Source organism: Schistocerca piceifrons, chromosome 5 (assembly GCF_021461385.2).
Source record: "Schistocerca piceifrons isolate TAMUIC-IGC-003096 chromosome 5, iqSchPice1.1, whole genome shotgun sequence".
Classification (NCBI taxonomy): Eukaryota; Metazoa; Arthropoda; class Insecta; order Orthoptera; family Acrididae; genus Schistocerca; species Schistocerca piceifrons.
In genome coordinates, this window is record NC_060142.1 from 160,872,955 (window position 1) to 160,895,306 (window position 22,352).

At 42.1% G+C, this 22,352-nt stretch overlaps 1 protein-coding gene across 1 annotated transcript in view; it reads right to left on the minus strand.

The window, feature by feature from the left end:
• Positions 1-22,352, minus strand: part of LOC124798831 (cytochrome P450 6k1-like) — a 58,234-nt gene that overhangs the window by 22,267 nt on the left and 13,615 nt on the right. The gene's annotated exons all lie outside the window — the stretch shown is intronic.

Genomic DNA, 22,352 nt, shown 5'->3' on the forward strand with positions numbered 1-22,352 from the left:
ACCGATGAGTGTCGCATATGCTTTCAACGAGACAATCGTCAGAGACGTGATTGGAGGCAACCCAGTCAGGCTCAATGCCTTAGACACACTGTCCAGCGAGTGCAGCAAGGTAGAAGTTCCCTGCTGTTTTGGCATGGCACTATGTGGGGCCGACGTACGCCGCTGGTGGTTATGGAAGGCGCCGTTACGGTAGTACGATACGTGAATGCCATCCTCCGACCGATAGTGCAACAATATCGGCAGCATATAGGCGAGGCAGTCTTCATCCACGCCAATTCGCGCCCCTATCGTGCACATCTTGTGAATGACTTCATTCAGGATAATGACATCGCTCGACTAGAGTGGCCAGCATGTTCTACAGACATTAACCCTATCGAACATGCCTGGGATGGATTCAAAAGATCTGTTTATGGACGACGTGACCCACCAACCACTCTGAGGGATCTACGCCGAATCGCCGTTGAGGGGAGGGACAATCTGGACCAACAGTGCCTTGATGGACTTGTGGATAGTATGCCACAATGAACACAGGCATGCATCAATGCAAGAGGACGTACTACTGGGTATTAAACGTACCGGTGTGTACAGCAATCAGGACCAACATCTCCGAAGGTCTCGCTGTATGGTGGTACAACATGCAATGTGTGGTTTTCATGAGCAATAAAAAGGGCGGAAATGATGCTTATGTTGATCTCTATTCCAGGTTTCTGTACAGGTACCGGAACTCTCGGAACCGAAGTGATGAAAAACATTTTTTGATGTGTGTAACTTCATCATACACGCACAGGGGTATGTAAATGATTAGAGCTGCAATTCTCAGTGACAAGTAGAAGGACTAGTCGAGTGAATTAGTCTTGTTCATCTTTAGTGTTAACAGGCCTGGTAGGGAATACAGTGGTGGAAATCAGTATAAAGGTATGGATATTTGCAGGAAAATTAACATTGTCCATTGGAATAGTTGTACACAATGTATTTGGAACAGTATGAAATTCCATATACCGACAAATGCAGTCAAATGGTATCGCATTTGACACCAGTAGGACAGTATATAAGAAGACATCAACGATTCAGATGGTAGAGGGTGGAAGTAGGTATAAAGGCAGTTGGCTCTATGCAGTGTTTGCGTTCATGCCTTTATTGCAGATAGTAAACATACGCCATTAGTGACTATGCGTGCTGTGTACATAAACCACGATTGTGACTGTGCTACGCGGAAAACAGTTATCAGGTGACGAAAAAGCAAAAATCTGTACGTACAAGAAAATGGGACTCTCTAACCGTCAAACTGCCAACAAGTTGAACTGGTCAGTTTCGTTGGGTAATTTACGTGAGATTGGGCGCATGATATGGAGAGAACGGACATAGCCCAGATTTTGAGCTTCGTCGAAAATCTTTGGAGAATACTTGCAAGCGTGTTTAGCGCAGTGGAAGGCAATCTGAGGCTGTTGTAAGCTGAAAGAGCGATACGATAAGAGTAGTCGATAATTTCAATGCAAGAACTGCAACCCCTGACAAAATCAATGCCTAAGAGAATTTTTTAGGTAATTAGGTAATTAGGAAAAGCGGAAGTTGCACAAAGTACTATCAATGCAATAACACAAGAGCACGGTGAGTGCCTTTGTATCAGTTGCTACCCAGGACATGCAAATGCCTTATTTTTTTACTTGTTTTATGAAATAAACTATGTAATTCAATCATGATTGTTTAAGTCTTATCTGTATATTTATTCATAGTAAATTCGATAAGCGTCTGCTTCAGACTATTTTAAAAATATCGGAAATCCTATACATCGATATTTAAAAAACGTATCATTATTAACCATCGATGTAACGAAGAAAGTATCAAAACATCGACAAATAGCATCGATGTACAGACCTAAAAAAATATTGGCTGCACGTTGTAAATATACTGCCGGGTTTAGAGCTTTATATTTAAGTACTGATTTATTATTAGATATTCTGCAGGTCAACAAGGTAGCAGCCTGCTTACCCCCTTAGAGAAGAGTCGAAAGGAAAACGATGCTTGTTTACGCTTGGCGATAACCACTTTGCTAAAAATGGTAACTGCACGTAAGTGGCGCAATTAACAGGTGTCCGATAAGTCTGTCGTTCGGATTCGTCATACATCTAATTTGTCCGGAACACCTCATGTCAACTTCCCTGTTTTTTCATTTCTGCAAACGCCTGCGACCTTGTAATTGTAGTGTCAAAGTTGCATGGTGGAGTTAAACGTTGCACTTTCCGCTGGCAGCGCGGAGCGCCGATTACGTCAGCATTTCTCCTACCGCCATCATTTAGATTTTTGCTCATAATTTTGAGCAACTGATTTTGAATTAGAACGCCGATCGGAAATCTTGTTACTCTATTCACACCCCCGCTTCCCCGCACCCCCCCCCCTTCGCCACAGTGAATCGGACTTCATTGAGACAGCTATATTTGCTTCACTCAGTCACAAACTTATATTCCACTACAATTTCAAATATTTGCTGAAAATTGCGGAAAATATATAACATAAAATAAAAATATCGGCATTTGATATTGCTCTTTCGGTGTCGACATATACATATACTTACGTATCTACATTTCTTGTAAAATATATCGAAATATCGATATTTTATCAAAAGTCCTACTTCAGACCCTTTCGTGGAACCCTGCGTTTATACTGATTTCCAATACTGTGTAAAAGGTGTGAATACCGTCCGGTGTTGAGTGATCATTATCAAGTACACGGTGATGTCGCGTACTCGTTTTAGAGGGGAATTATCAACACCTGACAGTGTTTGAAAGGGGCCTCGTTGTCCGTCTTCATTTCCCCAGCTGTTCGAATCGTTCAACATGTATAATAATGGGGCATTCGGACGTGGCAGCAGCCCAGTGTTGGACTGTATGGGACTACGCGGGCAGGCATACACCTTGTCAATGTTCCCATCGACCACGTCTGACCACCACAAGGGAATATCGCCGGATTGTGCCGCGAGCGCTTCGCAATCCTTTTCTCTTCTGCGTCTGTTGTCCCAGAACAAGTAACGGACTCCCCGTAGCGTTCTGTGCCATTCCGTACAATTACTGGCAGAGTAGCAGCAGCCATGTCACTGAATTACCACCCAGTGTATAGGCTGCCTTTAAGACCAGAACACAAATGGCTGCGTTTGGAGTAGCACCTTGGCCGCATCGCATTATGTTCAGCGATGAATAGCACTTCGGTACTACCCGGGATGACTATCGTCGGCGAGTGTGGCGGTGTCCTACGGAGAGGTCTCATTCTTCCAATGTTTTGGAGAGACAGAGCGGAATTATCCTGGCGTCATAGAGTGGTGCAAAGACAATATGGGATATAATGAAGGAGGAGACCGGTAAAACCAGACATGAAGAGGAACAAATAGCATTAAGAGTAAATGAGACATTGGTGACAGATGTGTGTAGTGTTGCAGGCCTTTTTAACAAACATTTTATAACTGTTACAGAAAAGATGGGGTTGTCAGATTCGGTAGATGCTGCTATGGAATACCTCAGACCAGACATTTCAAGTAACTTCCATAATATGAATTTGACCCTCACTACCCCAGCAGAAATAATGTCCACCATAAAATCTTTAAACTCAAAAACATCTAGTGGGTATTATGAAACAGCAACAAAGTTAATTAAAGAATGTGATTCTGAGCTAAGTAACATATTAAGCTATCTGTGTAACCAGTCGTTTATCAGTGGAACATTTTCCTGAATGGTTGAAATATGCTGAAGTTAAGCCACTGTTTAAGAAGGGAGATAAAGAAATAGCATCAAATTTCCGTCCAATTTCACTGTTGCCAGCATATTCAAAAAATTTAGAAAAAGTAATGTACAATCGGCTTTATATCCATATCATCTCAAATAACATACTGTCAAAGTCACAGTTTGGATTTCTAAAGGGTTCTGATATTGAGAAGGCTATCTACACTTACAGTGAAAATGTGCTTAATTCATTAGACAAATTGCAGGCAACTGGTATATTTTGTGATCTGTCAAAGGCATTTGATTGTGTAAATCACAATATCGTTTTAAATAAATTAGAATATTATAGTGTAACAGGAAATGCTGCAAAATGGTTCAAATCTTATATCTCTGGCAGGAAACAAAGGGTGTTATTAGGGAAGATACATGTATCAAGCTATCAGGCATCATCCAACTGGGAACTAATTACATGTGGGATCCCACAAGGTTCGATTTTGGGGCCCTTACTTTTTCTTGTGTATATCAATGACCTTTCTTCAGTAACATTACCAGATTCCAAGTTCGTTTTGTTTGCCAATGATACAAAGATTGCAATAAATAGCAAATCAAGTGTAGTCTTAAAAAGATCAGCTAATAAAATATTTGTGGACATTAATCACTGGTTCCTAGCCAATTCTTTGTCACTAAACTTTGAAAAAACACACTACATGCAGTTCAGAACTTGTAAGGGGTGTCCCACGAGTATATGCCTAACATACGATGACAAGCAGATAGAAGAAGTGGATAGGGTTAAATTCTTGGGATTACAGCTTGATAATAAATTCAACTGGGAGGAGCACACCACAGAACTGCTGAAGCGTCTTGAAAAATCTCTATCTGCAATGCGAATTGTGTCAGACATAGGGGATATGAAAATGAAAAATCTGCCATACTATCCTTACTTTTATTCCATAATGTCATATGGTATTATTTTTGGGGGTAATTCATCAAGCCAAGCTAAAGTTTTCTGGGCACAAAAACGTGCAGTAAGAGTTATATGTGGTGTGAACTTAAGAACATCCTGCAGAACCCTGTTTATGGAACTAGGGATACTAACTACTGTTTCCCAATATATTTATTTCTTAATGAAATTTGTCATTAAAAATATATCACTTTTTCAAACCAACAGCTCAATTCATGGAATCAATACTAGAAATATGAATAATCTTCACAAGGATTTAAAGTCACTTAGTCTCGTTCAAAACGGTGTGCATTATTCAGGAACACACGTTTTCAATAACTTGCCAGCAGCCATAAAAAGCTTAACAACCAATGAAATCCAGTTTAAGAGAAGCCTAAAGGATTTATTGGTGGCCAACTCCTTCTACTCCATTGATGAATTTCTCAGTAAAACCAACTGATTTGTCTGTATATATATATATATATATATATATATATATATATATATATATATATATATATATATATAAGTATAATATAACTTCTGCACAATTTCAGTGCAGTAATTTGTTCATTGTAAATAAGTATTATAGTAGTTGTATTACAAGTTTATTACCTTATAAGTAAATAACAATACTTTTCTATTTTAAATTCAGTGCATTAGTACTTGTAAAATGACTCTTTCATATTGTGTTCATTAAAAAATGACGATCATTCCACTTGGGACCTGTGGAATGGTACATTAGCTTATTTGTTTTAGTTGGAAATATTTGTCATGTATTGTTGTTTTTCTGACATGTTTTATATTCTGGAGGACCTCCTCACTACGGATCAATCGGAATGAAAGTAAAATCCATCCATCCATCCATTCAAATGGCTCTAAGCACTACATCTGAGGTCATACTTAAACCTAACTAACCTAAGGACATCACCTACATCCATGCCCTAGGCAAGATTCGAACCTGCGACCATAGAACAGCGCGGTTCCGGACTGAAGCGCCTAGAACCACTTGGCCACAGCGGCCGGCTCGTTATAGAGTGGGAAGCCATTTGGCATATTTGAGGTCACAACTGGTGGTAACTGAGAGAAAGGAGAGATGGTGTAGCGTTATGTCGAGGACGTCCTGAATATTCATGGGCTGTCTCTCCTGTGGCTGTATCGTGGTATCATTTTATAACAGGACAATGCTCATTAAGACATGGCACGTGTCTCTATGAACTGCATGAGTGCTGTTGAGGCACTCCTGTGCCAGAAAGATCTCCAGATCTGTCCCCAATAGATCACGAGTGGGGCCAGCTGGACATCAATTCTGTCCCAGTTCCAGTACCCAGGATGTTAAGGACCAGTTACAAAAGTTGAGGGCCAGTTTGTCTCTGGAGAGGATACACCTTCATGACTACCTTCCCAATAGAATCAATGCATACATCTAGGCCAGGGAAGATACAACGCCATGATGATAAGCGGACTCCTGCTGCTAAATTCGTAAACCGTGAATTTTCGTTTCCTTTGCTCCTGCTCTTCTCGTCGCAAACGTCTTAAATGAACTTTTCTTCTCAGCCATCATCTTTTGAGACGGAAGCCAGAGTGTACCATACCGAACGAATTAAGATTAGATATTGAGCTGATCTATGTACCAGAAAATCCTATTGGTATTAGGACGAGCAGGGGAAGCCACTTTTTAGTCTCAACATACAAAAACAGCCAATATAAATACAGAAAACTGCAACCAAATGTTTTCTTTAAATACTTTTTTATTCCCTATGCCGGTTTCCGAACCTTTTCAGGCGCATCTTCAGATGGTGCACAGTATATTACATGATCATTTCATAGGGTAAGAGGGTGGAGCATGCTTTTGGCAAAGACAACAGCACCCAGCGTCGTTGTTGTTGGGGAGACTAGTTTGATGCAGCTCTCCATGATACTCTATCCTGTGAAAGCTTCTTCATCTCCCAGTACCTACTGCAACCTACATCCTTCTGAATCTGTTTAGTGTATTCATCTCTTGGTCTCCCTTTACAATATTTACCCTCCACGCTGCCCTCCAATACTAAATTGGTGATCCCTTCATGCCTCAGAATAAGCCCTACCAAACTAACCCTTCTTCTAGTCAAGTTGTGTCACAAATTTCTCTTCTCTCCAATTCTATTCAAAACCTCCTCGTTAGTTATGTGATCTACTCATCTAATCTTCAGCATTCTTCTGTAGCACCACATTTCGAAAGCTTCTATTCTCTTCTTGTCTAAACTATTAATAGTCCACGTTTCACTTCCATAGATGGCTACACTTCATACAAATACTTTCAGAAACGACTTCCTGACACTTAAGTCTATACTCGATGTTAACAGATTTCTCTTCTTCAGAAACGCTTTCCTTGCCATTGCCAGTCTACATTTTATATCCTCTCTACTTCGATCATCATCAGTTATTTTGCTCCCCAAATAGCAAAATTCATTTAATACTTTAAGCGTCTCATTTCCTAATCTAATTCCCGCAGCATCACCCCATTTAATTCGACTTCATCCCATTATCCTCGTTTTGCTTTTGTTGATGTTCATCTTATATCCTCCTTTCAAGACACTGTCCATTCCGTGCAGCTCCTCTTCCAGGTCCTTTGCTGTCTCTGACAGAATTACAATGTCATCGGCGAACCTCAAAGTTTTTATTTCTTCTCCATGGATTTTAATTCCTATCTCCGAATTTTTCTTTTGTTTCCTTTACTGCCTGCTCAATATACAGATTGAATAACATCGGGGATAGGCTACAACCCTATCTCACACCCTTCCCAATCACTGCTTCCCTTTCATGCCCCTCGACTCTTATAATGCCATCTGGTTTCTGTACAAATTGTAAATAGCCTTTCGCTCCCTGTATTTTACCCTGCCACCCTCAGAATTTGAAAGAGAGTATTCCAGTCAACACTGTGAAAAGCTTTCTCTAAGTCTACGTAGGTTTGCCTTTCCTTAATCTATTTTCTAAGATAAGTCGTAGGGTCAGTACTGTCTCGCGTGTTCCAACATTTCTACGGAATTCAAACTGATCTTCCCCGAGGTCAGCTTCTACCATTTTTTTCATTCGTCTGTAAAGAATTCGCGTTAGTATTTTGCAGCCGTGACTTATTAAACTGATAGTTCGGTAACTTTCACACGTCAACACCTGCTTTCATTGGGATTGCGTTATGCTATTGTGATGCAACCCCCTATGCACCATCAAAAGATGAACTTGAAAAGGTTCGAAGACAGGTTTGTGAAATCAACAAGTATTTCAGAAAAAGTGACTAGTTCTAGTATTCTGCACTTATATTGAATAAACAGTCACGGGTTCTAAACATCAGTAATGGATAACCGTAACAGCTGTTTAGAAAGCTCTTTTAATTTCAGAAACAGCTGTACTTTGGATTATGAAGAAGTGCTCCTTAAGAAGTCCACAGCGAGCTACCAGTAAAGTCGTTTGTGTGCAAGTAAAAGGAAATTAGCTAAGCTTTTATTATCTATCGACGTGGATTTAATTACAGAAAGCAAAATTGAGAGGTATGGAGGAAAATCATTATGGGTTTGGTTTTGATGAAATTTAGGGAAAACGCAGTAAATGTAACTCTTGATGGCCAGAATGGGATATTGTCACAGGTTCACGAGACTATGAGTTCAGGTGGTGGAGCTCGGCGGTTGGAAACACTGAGTGAAAAGAATATCGCAAAAGATGTATTGCTTGACGTAGGTGTGACGACAGGCTGTCCGGATCTTCACTAACAGGGCTCGGTGGACGGATAGCACCTTTTGTAGAATCTCTTGTGGTTTTACAACTTTTAACTGGATTGAGCGAAATGTTTTTATATTGTCCTACTCATTCTCCTCCAAAAGCTCTTCGGATTTGGATTCATCATCGGGAGCACAATGTTGTTGGGTTGGTGAACGATGTTATCACTTCGAACTATAGTCCAGTATTAGCTGGTTGAGGAGAGCGAACGTTCTGATTTTCCACTTAAGAAACACCCACAACGCTGAACTGTCATATTCAAATGGTTCAAACGGCTCTGAGCACTATGGGACTTCACATCTGAGGTCATGAGTCCCCTAGAACGTAGAACTACTTAAACCTAACTAACCTAAGGACATCACACACATCCATGCCCGAGGCAGGAGTCGAACCTGTGACCGTATCGGTCGCGCGGTTTCAGACTGAAGCGCCTAGAACCGCTCGGCCACACCGGCCGGCCTGTCATATTCAAGTGACGTTGAGTATGATCACATTTATTGTGATTGGATAGCGAGAATGTTGTTGACTAGTTTTCTATAGGCCTTCCCAGCAGTCGCAACGTATTTTTTCGTGAGACAACTTCTCTATGAAAGCAGCAATATTTGCGACCAATCTAAATCAGTCTTTGACATTATCGAGTGAGGCACTGACTCCTGTGAAACTAGTAGTAAGACGCAGAGATGGCATAAACACATCCTGAGACAGAAGTTGCGATTACCAATTAAGATAACCGGACAAAATACTAACGAGATCCTCGTCCAGGCTATGAATGCCCAAGGGAAGGAGCAAAATATTAGCCAAGCCGTTAAAAGACCACACTGGTCGCTTTCGAGTATTCCAGAGAGTTTAGAACTGGTACGAGGCATTTGTGTGATCCTTCACCGCTGAAGTAAGTCACAGCAGCTGTAGCGCACCGACCATATTCAGTCACAAACACAGAAACTAGGAAGTACATTACAGCAGCTGCAGGCGAGCGCGGAAGTAATTCCTTATAAAAAACAACACGGCTGTTCCACACTCCAAGGCAAGCTGGCCAGGCGAGTAGTGGATATAGTCTAGACAGCAGTGATTAGTATACATACCGCAAGTCATAGAAAAGCCCAATCAAGTACAGCCCGTGAGCATATAAACATCTAGCTACATTTGAACTGAAATCGTATTTTGTTAGTATCGCAGAACTATCACCGTGGGGCTGTGACATTTGGGGGCACCATCCAGAATGCTGCACGTTGCCCGTAGTTGGATGCCACTGCGCTTCTGCCGTGAGTCACGGTCGCTGCGACATCCGTTGCTGCCAGCCAGCCAGTGCTGCAACCATCAGCCACACGTCGGCCGCCACTGCCGAGTCTGGGGAAGCCACTGAAAGAAGCAGTGGCGCTATGGCACCGCTCGCCCAGGCTGCATTCTACCAACATTGCTGGATATCACGCACACAAAAGCGGCCAGGCAACTGCGCTGCCGCAGCTTGTTATGAATCACGTCGGAGAGCCGTAATAAAGGGATTCGAAAATTAGCAAAACAGTCTATCTGCATTCGGCCTTCTTCACAGTGAAATGCGCGTAGGTCTTATTCAATTGTACGGAATAAGATCCCAATAACATGCAGTGACGTGGAGACGTGACTGAATGACATATACATCTACATCTACATTTATACTCCGCAAGCCACCTAACGGTGTGTGGCGGAGGGCATTTTACATGCCACTGCCATTACCTCCCTTTCCTGTTCCAGTCGCGTATGGTTCGTGGGAAGAACGACTGCCGGAAAGCCTCCTTGCGCGCTCGAATCTCTCTAATTTTACATTCGTGATCTCCTCGGGAGCTGTAAGTAGGGGGAAGCAGTATATTCGATACCTCACCCAGAAACGCAGCCTCCAGAAACCTGGACAGCAAGCTACACCGCGACGCAGAGCGCCTCTCTTGCAGACTCTGCCACTTGAGTTTGCTAAACATCTCCGTAACGCTATCACGCTTATCAAATAACCCTGTGACGAAACGCGCCGCTCTTCTTCGGATCTTCTCTGTCTCCTCTGTCAACCCGACTTGGTGCGGATCTCACACTGATGAGCAATACTCAAGTATAGGTCGAACGAGTGTTTTGTAAGCCACCTCCTTTGTTGATGGACTACATTTTCTAAGGACTCTCCGAATGAATCTCAACCTGGTACCCGCCTTACCAACAGTTAATTCTATATGACCATTCCACTTCAAATCATTCCGTACGCATTTTACAAAAGTAACTGTGACCAGTGTTTGTTCCGCTATCATATAATCATACAATAAAGGATCCTTCTTTCTATGTATTCGCAATACATTACATTTATCTATGTTAAGGGTCAGTTGCACTCCCTGCACCAAGTGCCTATCCACTGCAGATCTTCCTGCATTTCGCTGCAATTTTCTAATGCTGCAACTTCTCTATATACTACAGCATCATCCGCGAAAAACCGCATGGAACTTCCGACACTATCTACTAGGTCATTTATATATATTGTGAAAAGCAATGGTCCCATAACACTCCCCTGTGGCACGCCAGAGGTTACTTTAACGTCTGTAGACGTCTCTCCATTGAGAACAACATGCTGCGTTGTGTTTGCTAAAAACTCTTCAATCCAGCCACACAGTTGGTCTGATATTCCGTAGGCTCTTACTTTGTTTATCAGGCGACAGTGAGGAACTGTACTGAACGCCTTCCGAAGTCAAGGAAAATGGCATCTACCTGGGAGTCTGTATCTAATATTTTCTGGGTCTCATGAACAAATAAAACGAGTTGGGTCTCACACGATCGCTGTTTCCGGAATCCATTTTGATTCCTACAGAGTGGATTCAGGGTTTCCAGGAATGACATGATACGCGAGCAAAAAACGTGTTCTAAAATTCTACAACAGATCGATGTCAGAGATATAGGCCTATAGTTTTGCGCATCTGCTCGACGACCTTCTTGAATACTGGGACTACTTGTGCTCTTTTCCAGTCATTTGGAACCTTCCGTTCCTCTAGAGACTTGCGGTACACGGCTGTTAGAAGGGGGGCAAGTTCTTTCGCTTTGGTATCTCGTAAATTTAATGACTAGAGCTTCAAGTACGCTTAAACATCATTCTCTTGGAACCGCAGTTGCAGGACTCAAACCTTATGATAAGGACTACTTGATGTTAAGCACATCAAATCTTTATGGCTGAAAAATGAGACTGTAATTATATCGGTTTTATTAGTTTTGGACCATTCAACTAACAGACTAATGAACAAGTCAAAACCTATGTTTATGACACCATACTGCCTGAACTGGATTGTACAAATGGAAATGTCATGTCGCTAGGGCCTCCTGTCGCCAGTCGCCTAGTGCAAGTCTTTTGAGTTGACGACATTTCGGCGTCTTGCATGTCGATGGGGACGAGATAATGATGATAGAGACAACACAACACCCAGTCATTGAGTGGCTTCAGGTGGATGTTCTCGCGTCCGTCGGCCGTCGTAATTTAATATATTATTATTGTTTTTTGATTGTTGCCGACTTACGTGGCGGGCCTTCATAAAAATGATATTTAAGTTGAACAATGTAATAAACTTTTCATATAAATTTCCTCGGCTAGTCAGTTGACGTTAAAGCAAAAGATCTTTAGTTATTAATTACAATTGCGACCCACACACGCGCGAGAGTATTTTTCTTACCTCCGTTAACCATTGTATTGTAGTCAGAGTCCTGGCTCTGGGTCTCGGCTATGCTACTGAAAATAAGAATCTTAAAGCTAAGTATTTCTGCAACTTCGTGCGGCTGTGGAGAAAAATTAATATTATGCTAATAGCGGGCGAGTTTTCCGCTTCCGCTAATTTTTCATAAGTTAATATCGCCACGTAATGGCGTCGTTGGCTGCATCGGCCGCTGCGATTGTTGAGCTGTAAATTACTTGAATGCAGGTTAATTCAAGGAAGGCGGACATGAAATCGGGATCACCTCTTACAAATTAAAAGTGCACAAGAATGTTAAATCGTTATATTATATGCTTAACTCATACAAATATGCTTACATTCGTCAGCACACGCAAGATGTCCCTCTAGACACATTCAAGACAAGCGAAGAAGTGAAGACGACTAAAAAATTAACAAAAGAGTGTAACTGGGCGTCTCTTTAGATCATTCTGTCATAAATTATTTCTTTGCAATCTAAACCTACACAGAGAAATTATTATTTTACGGCTACATGATAAAAAATTTGGCACTGGGGACGCTATATTGCCCCCCGAAATGTTTGTGTCATAAAAAATGTTCGTGTTTTTTGACACAAATATTTCCACTTTCATGTCCACAGTGTCCACACGCAGATTTTTCTTTCACAGTTTATATATGTCACATCGTATGTTGTAATTACTGAGGTGCGTTGCACACAAAGTGTAATACAGATGAAGTTCAAGGTATACAACCACGAGTTAGTCCGGAATATTTGAAGTCCCAGGGGTGTCAACTGTTCGCTCCCCATTTGGCGCGGCCGTAGGGAAACCTGGGGAAAACCTCGGCGGAGCGACAGACTAACTGCTTTGGTCACTTTCACTTAATTGTTTCTGGAATGTCATTGGAGTACAGGATGTGCATACAAATATTTTGTTGCACTATGCAAAAAATGAGGTCATTAAAACAATTGATTGCGGTGTCGTTGATGATCTACGCCGCGACGTTTGGCTCGCGACGGCGTCGGTTGGTGTGTTCGGTGCTCGGCGTTCGCGGCGGCTGCGGAGAGGTCAACGCCCGCTCGACGCCAGCGTGTGTCTTGCCGTCGCGGAACGTCAGAATCAGCTGATCGGCTGCACCGTTGGCGATGCGCTTCTGTCTCGGCCGGGCGTGGCGGAGTGGGATGATGTCCGCCCCCCGCTCTTGTTGGCAGGAGTCAGCCCTGCTACGCATCTCCGACATAGTACATGAAACATACACACAACCAACGTAATATTTGTTTCCCGCTGCAGATGGTTACGCTAGTGGGAAAGAAGAATTTATTAGTGCGGCAGTTGTTGTTAAGTTTTCGCCAGTTTCCGAGTGTCAAGCTAGCACTGTCTTGCAGAATACATGACATGGACCTTCTCCCGTGAATGCAGTTTTGATGCAATACTGTTTCCATTACACGTCAGTTTTTGTCTTGATAAAATTATTTATGTTTTCGCCGCACTCGCAGGCACTGGTGAGTGTCCCAATACGAGTTTAGCACAAACATTAGCCGTTTCTGCGGTCGCTGTTTTGCAACAGTCCACGCATCGCATTCCAATCTCGCATTATTGTGCTCACTGAAACTACAGTCTGTCCCAAAAATATTGACTGTGGGTTCACTTCACGTTAACAGTTCACATTTATAAGCAAATTCACAGTTTTTCGTGCGTAATATTGGCGTTTGGCGTCCTCACCGCTGTTGAACGTTCAATACTAGCACTTCACTGTCCGTATCACAGTTTCACCTTCACAGTTTTTCACACTACTTAAAGTAACTGTTTCGATTAGTTCACAAACACTAATGTATTTCATTCAGTCTGAACTGGATTTTGGCTAGTGCTGGATTTTACCAGTCTCAAGCACTAATTATCTCTTTTTATTTTCCACTTAGAGTCGTACGTGCCTTCAGATTTTTTGACTATACAATTGTATTTCCGTCTCATCTGAGGTCAGTCCCCATGTCATGTCTGCCCACTCATTGCGTACTTGCCCTCCAGAGCCAGGTTCGACTTTACAAAACCTTGCCTCTCGCATTATTGTACACATTTTATAATCTAGGCCTAGCGTGCAAGTTCCTAGATTAATGTTAGATTTGTGACTTTTGTTTGCACTACAAATTCGTGCAAATCTCTGCCTTAGCAGATGGCAATATATTTTAACACTGCTAAGCGGTAGTCGCGTTTACTGATTTGCTTTGTACCTTGTCCACAACACATGAGGTACCTTGGGTGATGTACACCCTGCACTCATATTGTTAAGTAAATTATGCTTGAGCATATTTCAAGATCGATATAGACATAAATACATGGAACAACATATACACTATAATACTGAATTTCATAAATTGCGTTACTACTACAGTTCAAAAATATTCATGACACACTAATGAAAAATTCTTTCATCATTACATGTTATTGATTTTTTTAAATATTTTTAAAGCATTTTTCAACATGAAATTTTTAACATATTCTTAAACCTACGTTCATTTTTTTTCTTCAAAATGCCATTGCTTAAAAATACTATTATTCCTTAATATCTACAAAATTGAATCGCACTAATCTTGTGTGCCTCATTGTCTTTAATGTTACACTAAAATCGGAACATTTACACACAGAAAAAATGCACTATAAACTTAACCTACTACACACAAATGTAAACGTTGCTCTACTGAGCGAACTTCTTTAAGTCTTTGTATGGATAGAGTCCTTTAATCTCTCCCGATTCTACATCACCCAACAAATAGCTACATCCATGTGGTATGTCTATGATTTTGTAGGGCCCGGCATACACCGGTTGCCATTTTTTATTCTTTTTCGCTAACAGAGATGACTTGGGATGAGTCCTTATTAGCACCAAGTCACCTGGTTGATACACTGTTACCTTCTTTAGTTTCTTGTCATGCTTCTCCTTTCGGCGCTCCGCGCACCTCGTTAAGTTATTTAAAGTCTCAGCTATAATTTGTTCGTGAGGTACAACTTGTCGTGGTACAGTTGGTAATGGTGACAGCCAGCTGTCGGTTTCATCCTTTCCAAACATGACTTCTAGTGGAGTATAACCGGTGGCTGAATGTGGCAATCTATTGTGGAGTTCCTCAAAAGTCGAAACGTATTCTGCCCACTTGGTGTGGCGATTCGGAATGTAAGTTCTCATGAACCTGTTCAACTCTTTAAAGGTACGCTCTACAAGACTGCTCTCCGGGTGAAATCGAGCTACAAAAATGTGTTTAACACCTTGCTCTTGTAGAAACGTTTTCCATTTGAGACCAGTAAAATAGGTGGCATTATCGGATAATATGATCTGTGGTTTGCCAACATTAACAAAATAATCTGTTCGTAATTTCTGAATGATGGGTGTGGCCGTTGAAGCTTTTACCGGATACAATTTTAGAAATTTGGAAAAGGCATCATATACAGCAAATACATATTTCACACCACCTCTGCCAGTGGGTAGTGGCCCTAGAATGTCAACAGAAACTAGTCGTAATGGTCTGTTAGGAACAACAGGATGCAATTCACTTACAGTGGGCATATTTGTAGGTTTCGTCCTTTGACAAACTACACATGTCCTTACAACATTCTGAATTATTCTTTTCATATTCTTAAAATGACATTGTCTTGCGAGAAGTGCTCTACATTTTTCAATACCCACGTGTCCCCACGAAAGGTGCACGTGCCAGATTAAATCACTGATACATACTTCCGGTATACAGATACACCACAAGTCCTTGTTAACCTCCTTCCGGTAATATAATACCCCATTTTGCACAGAATAATGGCTACCTATCTGATTTCCACCCGAAGATAGGAGTTCTTGTTTGACTTTTCCCCAAGCTGCATCTTCGTCCTGTAAACTAGGCAGTTGCTTGCACGTCTGCAGGAACTTTTTTCGACAAGTAGGGTCTTTCATAACTAAAATTTTGTACTCTGTTGCCTGTTCTAGTATTGTTGTTAACTCAGGCAGACCTTGTGGCAACCGTGACAAAGCATCAGGCACTACGTTGTCACAACCTTTTATATACATTATTTGAAATTGATATTCCTGCAGAGCAAGCACCCACCTAGTCAACCTGTCGTGCATTAACTTGCATGTCAGCAAAAAACTTAAGGCCTGATGATCACAGAAAATTTTTACATTTTTTCCGTACACATAGTATCTGAACTTCCTCATGGCCCATACTACTGCTAGTGTTTCGAGTTCGGTGACTGTATATGATCGTTCACAACTTGACAACACTCGGCTTGCGAAACCGATTATTCTTACGTTCTTGTTTCCACCATCCTCATCGATTTGAAATAAACACGCGCCTAGTCCGACAGTGGAGGCGTCTGTAGCAAGGCAAAATTCCTTTGACATGTCAGGATGTGACAGTAGATTAGCATTTAGAAGGGCTTGTCGTATTTGCTCAAATGACTGCTGGCACAGTTCATTCCATATCCAGGGTGTATTCTTTCTCAACAAGTTTAACAGGGTATTATCATTTAAAAGCTGGTCAGGTATGAATCGTCTGAAAAATGACACTAGACCCAGAAATGCCTTTAACTGTTTCTTGGTTCTAGGAGGAGGGAAGTTCTCAATTGCTGCCATTTTCTTCGGATCGGGCACAATACCTGTAGGTGATATTACATGACCAAGAAATTCTATTCTCTCCCCGCCAAATTTGGATTTTGCGAGGTTTGCTGTTACGGCTACCTCAGAAAATCTTTTTAGTACGTATCTCAGCGTGTCCATGTGGCTTTCCCAATCGGGAGAAGCTATTAATAAGTCATCGACATACAACGATACTCGGTCCAACAAATCCGGTCCTAATACTTTATCGAGCGCTGCAATGAAGACACCTGCACTAACATTTAATCCCTTAACTACTAGGAACGAGCTTTTCATTGCTTCATTTCCTACCGTAAACTCGACTTGCACCTGGTGCTTTATGATATGAGATTGTGCACCTATTGCACCTGTAACACGACAATTCTTCACTGGCAATACTGGTATTCTATTATTTTGACTCAAGTACTTGTAAAAATTTGCGCTCATGACATTGGTTGACGCACCGGTATCGACTATTATCTGTATTGGTGCTCCGTACATATCTGCTTGCAATATAGCCTGCACAACACTTTTGTCGGTTCGGTTACATTTCTGCGGTATGTCTACAAGTTCCTTTTCTATTTTTGTTCCTTCATTGTATCTCAGCATACAAAGTTTATGGCTGTCATCTGTGAATGTGCCCTCACTACACCATCCTGCAGCCAACAACGGAGAGCGTATTGTGGCTGTCTTTAGTTTAACGGATGAGCATTAGTGGGTTGACAGTTGTCTGTCACTTCCACTAACCTCACATTGTGGTTCTGGTTGTTGTTGTTGCTACTGTTGGGTTGGCCGCCCTGCCTCCCCGATGGTGTATTTTGATATTGTGTATGGCTCTGGTTTTGTGGTGGTCGGTTGTAACTCCCTGACATGTTCTGTGACGGACCTGGGTTGGCGTTCCATTGTGGCGCTGTGTTTTGTTGCCACTGTGGTGTCGGTTCGTTACGACCACGCCACTGGTTTCGGTTGTTCCGCCATTGCGGATTGCCGTTACCATTATATCCATTACTCATGCGTCCATCATGATGTCTTTTTCGATTTTGACGATTATAACCGTTGCCGTTATAACCATTGCCATTGTTTGTGCCTCGATTCTGTTGCCGGTGCTCTTGCCTATTCCCGTTACCATTTGGTACTAAGTTACTACCATTACTGTGGCTGCTATTGTAATCGGCTTTGTGTTGATTATAGCCTGCATGGTTCCACTTGTTTTCGGTTTTCATATCTTCGATCAATAGGTCAACAGAATCCACTATTTCCATGAATTGTTCTATATCGTATTCCGGCACATTGATGAAATATCTTTTAATTTCACTGGGCAACTTCATTTTTATTAATCTGATTATGTCACGATCGGACATTGGCTCGTCCCAGTACCTGGTTTTGTTTATATACTTTTCGAAATATTTGCGTAACGTTCCCATCTTAGGATTGTACATTTCTGGACTGTACAACTCCTTTCGTAGTCTTTCTTGGACGCTATCGGACCAGAATTTTTGCAAGAATGCACCTTCAAACTGTTGCATCGTTAGACATTTTTCGGACACGTCGGTGGCCCACAGTGCGGCGTCACCTTGAATAAAGGAGACCACGAACTGTATTCTTTGTCTTTCCGTCCATGTCCTGGGAAACACATTCCTGAAGCTCTTAATAAATACAACAGGGTGGACATTTCGTTTTTCGCTATTGAAGGGTTGGAATGTCCTGTGTTTTATTACATTGTCCTCTTTTTTGCATGTCTGATTGCTACATTCTGGGACATTCATCACTTCGTGATGTGCGCTGCACGGTATCGCATGTTGCTCGTGCTCATAATTCGCATTAGGTTGCGGTTGCGCACTCGCACCCTGCCTACCGTCAGCGTTATTACAGTAATCAGTACGCGGAGTGTAATCAGTACGCGGAGTCGGATTCATGATCTGTCCGCCACTGTTTACATTGCTTTCCAACGCAGACAGTCTCCGCGCGACCTCCTGTTGCCAATTTGGCAACTCCGCAGTCACACGGGACTTAATCTGTGTTAATTCGGCATGTAGTGCGGCAGCGCTGGCGTCAATATTTACACTCGCGGCCGCAGTCGCTTGTTCTACAGCTGTTTTTACGTCGCTTTCAATCTTTGCAGATATCTCGCGATCCTTTACTTCTAGCCATTCATTTAATTCTTTTTCTACTTTTTGAGCTTGCACTTCCAAATATGCGTCAATACTTTTCCGTGCATCTATCTCCACATTATCCACGCGGTTGGTTAAAGTCTGGACATTGTCTTCAAGCCTAGCCTGCGATATCTGTAATTTTTGCATCTCTCCGGCTAAGCTTTGCACAAGATCGGGTATTTCTTTGCACGCGTCCCGCATCTCGGCAAGTTCGCTTTGGATACTGTCGAGTTTTGCTTCACTGCGCTGCTCTTGCTCAATGAGCTTTTGCGTTAATTTTTTCTCCTGCTCATGGAACATCTGAGCCAGTTTTTCGTCTCTTTGTTTTTCCCTCTGTTCTGACATTCTTTCCTTTTCCCTTTCTTTCAGTTCTCTTTGTTGCTCTTGCTCATGGAGCATCTGAGCCAGTTTCTGATCTCTTTCCCTATCTCTTTCTTCTAACCTGCGCAGAAATTCTGCAAATGGGTCTGCAATCGGTGAGCATACCGGTGCCCCACTTAATCTAGCACTCGATTGGCCCCCCTGCCCAGGCAGTGGAGTTGTTACTCTATTCCCATTCTGCTGTGGAGCGTCATTCACCGTCCACAGATCCTCGCCCCCCGCTCCGGAAATTATGTTATCCGAGGCGGTGGCTTGGGATTCGTTTACGTATTGCAAATGATCCTCACTTTCCATATTAACAGAATTTTGTTCTTTTGGTACGGATGCTTTAGGTTGTCCTATCTTACCCATACTAAATTCACTTTAAGCCACTGACGAATCTTTAACACTGATACACACACGATTAATTATCCCCTCCAAAAATAAACACATAAATACACGAAACACCGAAGGTATCTCATGTGCACATGTGTTCGATATTCCGCACAGAGCTACACAGGATGCTTGCACAATAGGCCTTACCTTACTTATTTTTCTTTCTCGCAATCCTTTTTCTTTTCTACACTTTTTCCTCTCCAGATCTCCTCAGGGTGTGGTTTTGTTGTTGCACATGTAAAAGAATTCATACAAGCATTAATATTTTACAACAATTAGACACATACATAATTACATTCATTACAATAGAATCATATTAATCGGGCCCCAAAGTTGCGGCGCCAATCTCGCGTCCGTCGGCCGTCGTAATTTAATATATTATTATTGTTTTTTGATTGTTGCCGACTTACGTGGCGGGCCTTCATAAAAATGATATTTAAGTTGAACAATGTAATAAACTTTTCATATAAATTTCCTCGGCTAGTCAGTTGACGTTAAAGCAAAAGATCTTTAGTTATTAATTACAATTGCGACCCACACACGCGCGAGAGTATTTTTCTTACCTCCGTTAACCATTGTATTGTAGTCAGAGTCCTGGCTCTGGGTCTCGGCTATGCTACTGAAAATAAGAATCTTAAAGCTAAGTATTTCTGCAACTTCGTGCGGCTGTGGAGAAAAATTAATATTATGCTAATAGCGGGCGAGTTTTCCGCTTCCGCTAATTTTTCATAAGTTAATATCGCCACGTAATGGCGTCGTTGGCTGCATCGGCCGCTGCGATTGTTGAGCTGTAAATTACTTGAATGCAGGTTAATTCAAGGAAGGCGGACATGAAATCGGGATCACCTCTTACAAATTAAAAGTGCACAAGAATGTTAAATCGTTATATTATATGCTTAACTCATACAAATATGCTTACATTCGTCAGCACACGCAAGATGTCCCTCTAGACACATTCAAGACAAGCGAAGAAGTGAAGACGACTAAAAAATTAACAAAAGAGTGTAACTGGGCGTCTCTTTAGATCATTCTGTCATAAATTATTTCTTTGCAATCTAAACCTACACAGAGAAATTATTATTTTACGGCTACATGATAAAAAATTTGGCACTGGGGACGCTATAATGTGCAATGCCTGAAGAAACTCATGGATTCACTTCCTCCCCAGTCTTTATCAAGTTAGAGACTGTGTTACACTATTTTAGGAAGTCTCATGTGACTGACAGATTTTCCTCTGGTATCATTACAATGTGATACGTTTTACAGGGTAAAGGAACTATCATGTTTTAACACGACCGGGACAATATGGCTAGTGAAGTTGCTCGATCTGGTGGTGTATCAACGCTGACAGTCGAGTGTGTCTATAAGGAACTGTCTATCACTCGCAGCCATGTAACAAGCCATGAGAACAGTGGTCATAAAAAGATACAAACCGACAGGGACTGGAGAGGATTGTCATGCCTTGGGAATGACAATGGGTTTCAAACCCGACGTTGTTTCCTGGTAAGAGTGAATGCAGTATCACATCAACCAGTGTGAGAGAGAAGCAAGCAGCGTACGTTTAGAGTAGGGTCTTCTGACAAAAGGAGTGTCCTCACAGGGGAACAGAAAGCTGCATTTCGTCAGTGGGCCGGAAAACACAGAAAATGGTCAATAGCTCACCAAAGGTGTGTGGGGTGGCCGGAAAAGCCACCATTTTTCTTCTTGTAAATGATGCAAGAAGTCAAGAGCACTGACTGCCTAATGCGTTTAACCCGCAGTAAGTGAGGAGTGAGTTGTAGGCCGGAGGAAGTTGTCTGATGTTTGGGGGATGTTTCTCATACCATCGTTTGTGTACATGAACCATTTCGTTTATTCCATAATTCTCGGTGACCAAGAACTGTCCTTTCCTATACAGTCCTTCAACCAAGTTTTTGGACAAAAATTACTTGTGTTTCACAAACGTGATGAAAAATAGCATCGATTCACCAAACAGCATAACGTTAACAGCCGTGAGCCGGTAGCTGCAAGTGTGGCGACACGTGGGTTTCAATGAAAGACACACCAATGGATTGTGCAGCGGGGATAACAGTGGTCAGCGGTAAACGGCGCTGCGCAGCCGTAACCATGTAGCAAGTGGGGTGGTGTTACCACACCAGGGAGAGTCACTTGTTTTGGCAACGTAACGAAGCGCCAGGTTTTAATGAAACAAATGGGCACTTGTAAGATGTCAGGCAAATCCAACACCTTCCATGAAAACCCTGATATGTTAGCTAATCCGGCAGTATGTCACATAGCTCTGAATAAATCCTGACATTAAATTAACCAAAGTAATACGATCAACGAGTGAGCAAATGGAGTACCACAGACTAACACAAGAACGCCTAAATTCATGTCATACCTTCCCACCGTGAAACAGACGCAGTTCCGAGGGGAGAAACGAGAACAGAAGCCGAGAGCAGAGCCGTGTGGGCTAGAAGGCCCTTCGATAAGGGAGGACGCCCACATCGCCGGCCGATCGCCGGGAGGTCCACACCCCAGCCCATGTTAAAAGACAGAGCCCTCCAGAAGAACAGTATAGATCTTACGATAACACTAAAAGGGCCACACCAGCTGCAAGTTTTAGCATGAGACTATACGCGTCTCTGTTGCATAGCAAACATTAAAAAACATTGCCCCACCACGAAAAGCATAACGTTTTTCGTTGGATAGACAGAATTTTTGTAGGCGGAGCTTAAGGTTAACATTGAGACGCTGATTGGTCAGTTGAAAACACAGCCAGATA